This window comes from Orycteropus afer, unplaced genomic scaffold, assembly GCF_000298275.1.
Source record: "Orycteropus afer afer isolate SDZICR_OR568_19922 unplaced genomic scaffold, OryAfe1.0 scaffold00787, whole genome shotgun sequence".
Lineage (NCBI taxonomy): Eukaryota > Metazoa > Chordata > Mammalia > Tubulidentata > Orycteropodidae > Orycteropus > Orycteropus afer.
Genome location: NW_006922374.1, coordinates 22259 through 26793, shown reverse-complemented (window position 1 = coordinate 26793; position 4535 = coordinate 22259). Strand labels below are relative to the sequence as shown.

The following is a 4535-nucleotide window of genomic DNA, read 5'->3' as shown; positions in this document are numbered from 1 at the left end:
CACTCCTCGGAAGGAAGGTTGGGCAATCCTACTTCCGTAGTGATACTGCCTCGGAAACCCAAGGAGGGGTCGCTATGAGTCGGGGCCGACTCGAGGGCAAAGAACAACAACAACAACATGTAAATGCTGTTGGTTTCCTTATTTCTTTTTTCAACAATCTCTTTGGTTGTGTAGAGGAATCCAACTGATTTTTGGATGTTGATCTTGTATCTTGTCATGATGCTAAATCTATTAGTTCTGGTAGTTTTTTTTTTTGTTTGTTTGTTTTTGTTTTTTTTTTTTAATGAGTGTCTTGGGTTTCCCAGGTATAGAATCACAACATCAGAATATAGGGATAGTTTGACTTCTTCCTTGCTAATTTGGATGCCTTTGATTTCCCTTTTTTGCCTTCTTGCCCTGGCTAGGACTTCCAATACAATGTTGAATAGAAATGGTGATAGAGGCCATCCTTGTCTGGTTCCTGTTCAGAAGGAGAATGGTTTCAGTCTTTCTCCACTGAGTATAATATTGGCTGTTGGTTTTGCAAAGATGCCCTTTTTATGTTGAAAAATATCCTTTCTACTCCTATTTTGCTGAGATTTTTTTTTTTTTTTTAAATCAGGAATGTGTGTTGGATTTATCAGATGCCTTTTCTGCATTGATTGATATGATCATGTGGTTCTTTTCCTTTGTTTTATTTATGTGATGGATAACATTGATTATTTTCCTAATGTTGAATCATGATTGCAGACTTGATATGAACCCCACAAGATCATAATGCATTATTTTTTTTATATGCTTTTGGAGTCTGTTGGCTAGGATTTTGTTGAAGAGTTTTGCATCTGTATTCATGATGGATATTGGTCTATAGTTTTCCTTTTTTTTTATGATATATTTGCTTGGTTTTGTCATCAGGATTATGCTTGCTTCATAAAATGAATTGGGGAGAATTCCATCCTTTTCTATGTTCTGGAACAGTTTGAATAAGATTGGTGTAAGTTTTTCACTGAATGTTTGGTAGAATCTCTGGTGAAGCCGTCTGGACCAGGACTTTTTGTTGTTGGTAATTTTATTTACAACCTATTCAATTTCTTCTTTTGTATGGGTCTGTTAAACTTTTCCACCTCAGTCTCTTTTAGTTCAGGTAAGTAGTTTGGGTCTAGAAATCTCTCCATTTCTAGATTTTCAAATTTGTTGGAGTACAGTTCTTCATAGTATGTTGAAATCATTTTTATTTCAGTTGGTTCTGTTTGAGGTCATCCTTTTTGTTTCTTTTTTGTGTTATATGTATTCTCTCCCTCTTCTCCTTTGTTAAATTTGCCAGGGATTTGTCAATTTTATTTATCTTTACAAAAAACCAACTTCTAGTCTTGTCGATATTTTTAATATCTTTGTATTACTGTCTTCCTTCATTTGTGCTCAAATCTTTATTATTCAGAGGAAGCTGTTTTGTCTTATTGTTTCAGCAGTGTAACTTCTCTTATTTCTCAAATACAATCACAGTATCAGAATACAACAGTGCAGAGTATGTGCATGTGGCACTTAGAGGCTGCAGATCCTGGGCCTATCCAAAGTATAGCTATTTCACTCTGTTACTCAGAAAATGATCCTGCCTCTGGAGTCTGTAATTTAGAGTTTGATTTAGATATCAATCCCAACATTTACTTGGAATATAATGTCTTTGAAATAGTCATCAAATTTTCCCTATCAAAACCTAGGTTGTGCAAGAGTAACAGATCCTCCATCATGAGATTTTGCTAAGGGCCAAGACTGTAGGTGGAGGTTGCAGTATTCTGTCTATCTTTATATTCTCCATGAGAATGACCTCACAGAACAAGTATTGTGGAAGCATTGGAAGAGGATGGCCAAGATGCCTCAGGTGAAGGCTAGTGCTATCATGGTAGTTACTCTCACAGCTAATGATAAGACATGTTTTTACTTCTCTTCTCTTCTCTTCTCTTCTCTTCTCTTCTCTTCTCTTCTCTTCTCTTCTCTTCTCTTCTCTTCCCTTCCCTTCCCTTCCATTCCCTTCCTTTCCCTTCCCTTCCCTTTCCTTCCCTTCCCTTCTCTTCTCTCAGGATACAAGGTGTAACTTGTACTGCCATTGTTTAGGACTCATTTTCAAATATGTCTGCTTCTTATATTCTTGCTCACACATGTACTTGCAGTTTGAAGGCAATGGAGGGCAATTGAGCTTTTCTTGAAAGAGAATCTACCAAAGTGTACTTCACTCTTTTCACCCTACTTTGTCTGTCCATGTGTTTATTTAGACACAAAATCTGGAAAATAGAATTATTCTTCATAGGTTTCATCTTCATGGGATATTTCTTTTATATACTGCTTACAAGACTGACGACTATTACATATGATGCTTGTTTGATTCTAATTGCCATAACTGAAAAAGTTGGTGGAAATTTCTTGGTGGCTATGGGGTGTTGATTTGTAATCCTCTTGATCTGAATGCTGTGTGTTGGACTAGTGCTAGTGTTCCTGATCTGTGATGTTTCTCACCCCAATGGGAAATCTGAAGATTCTTCATAATGTATTTGGGTGACTTTCTTTTGTATAGCTATTATCATTCCAGTGGTTTTCAAGAACTGGCTCAGAATACCGAATATACTGACTTGTGGAATTATTGGCTCCTATTCATCAACTTGGGAGCTCTGGTAGCATAGTGGCTAAGACACTTGCCTGCTAACCAGACGGCTGGTGGTTCAAACCCACCACCCACTCCTCGGTAGGAAGGTTGGGCAATCCTACTTCCGTAGTGATACTGCCTCAGAAACCCAAGGAGGGGTTGCTATGAGTCGGGTTTGACTTGACGGCACATAACAACAACAACAACAACATTCATCAACTTTGGCCATTGACAGTCTCTATTGTAATATCAGACCATATTTATTTTCCACTGTCCATTTTGTTTAAAATATCTATAAATGAACTTTTCAATAGGTGAATTGATTGAGAAAATGACCACTTAACTATGTTATCTAAACAGCCATATGTTTATTTTGTCCTCTCTTGTTTTTGTTTAGAATATTTAAAAAAATATTCAAGTGTTGTAGTTTCAGTAAAAATCAGTTGCTGTCAAGTCAAGTCTGACTCATAATTGTTCCATGTATGTCAGAGTAGAATTATGCTACATAGGACTTTCAATGGCCAATTTTGTTTGAAAATAGATAGTCAGAACTTTCATCCAAGGAGTCACTGATGTACTCAAACATTCAACCTTTTTGTTACCTTCTGGGTTCATTATTCTTTTGCATTGCCCAGAAAATTTATATTCATGTAAAAATGACTATTTCCCTTTGTAAGTGGAATTGATTCCTATTCTAATTTCTGTTTCAGATTAGGTATCCAGTTTCAAGATTAATGTCATAGACAAAAGATGAAAGACTGCTTTTGTATTGGCACCTTCTTTTATTCCTGAATGTTGTCGAAGGTATTTTCTAATCTTAAATCTTAAATTTTTCTAATCTTAATTTTAAATTTCTTATATTTTCATTTTCTCTATTATCATTATTGAATTATAATTCCATATCTTTTTCATTAAGAGTATTTTAATTACAGATTTTAGGAAACTTTATCCTATTTTATGGAACTTTTGATCCACAAATTCTTGTGGAAAGAGAGAATCTTTTCTGATTCAATACAATCAGCTTTTAACATCTAGGATTTAATATCTACTAAATTATCAATATGTGTACAAGTTAATGTATGTTATGAGACCCTGGTTCATGACTATTCCCAAATTTTTAAATTCCTGAATGGATATTTGCTGGTTTTGCCTAGGTTTAAGGGAATTAAATTATAATTCTTTATTAAGCTCACATCAATACTTGAATCCTATGGTTGTCTGGCTTATGGGAGCAAAGAATATTTAGAAATAACTGGTACTTTGGGATTTTAGGAAAGTTGTTTGAAAAAGGTAGGGGGTCTGATTAGTGAAAGATCAGAGAGGAGTCACTGTAAGCACAAAAAAAGAGACAGACAATGAAAAAGTGGTAACTGGATATATGAGGCAACTTGAAGACAAGAAAGGGAAGATTTACTTGGGAAATTAGTTTGTTGATGTTTATGTTTGTTAAACTTCTCATTAATTTGGCAAAATAAACTTTTAATGAAATATATATATATATATATATATTTAATTCAGGATTTCTTTGGGTAAAGTGTGCATACCAGTTAACAATGCTGATCAATAAGCTTAAGAAATCTTACTCCTTTTCTTTTCTAAAGTATCTCTCAAGTCATCAATTTTGTTCAAGTCAAACATTATCCAGCATAGCCACTGATGGTCCAAGCCATCCAGGTAGAGTTATGCCATTTACAAAGGTAGGCACAACCATTAGGGTTGCAATGATAGAAGCAAGAAGCAAGAGTTATTTTGCTGGTATTGAGAAGGATTTTAACTTAAATTACTCATGGAGAGCTGGCAATGGTCATGTGTCAGGCACAAAACCTAATCATTTGTTGTTGTTGTTGTTAAGTGCCGTCGAGTCGTTTCCGACTCATAGCGACCCCATGCACAGCAGAACGAAACACTACCCAATCCC

General features: G+C 35.3%; 1 pseudogene; it reads left to right on the top strand.

The window, feature by feature from the left end:
- LOC103211790 overlaps window positions 1-2860 on the top strand; it is a 9566-nt pseudogene extending 6706 nt beyond the window's left edge.
- Window positions 2861-4535: the final 1675 nt, after the last annotated feature.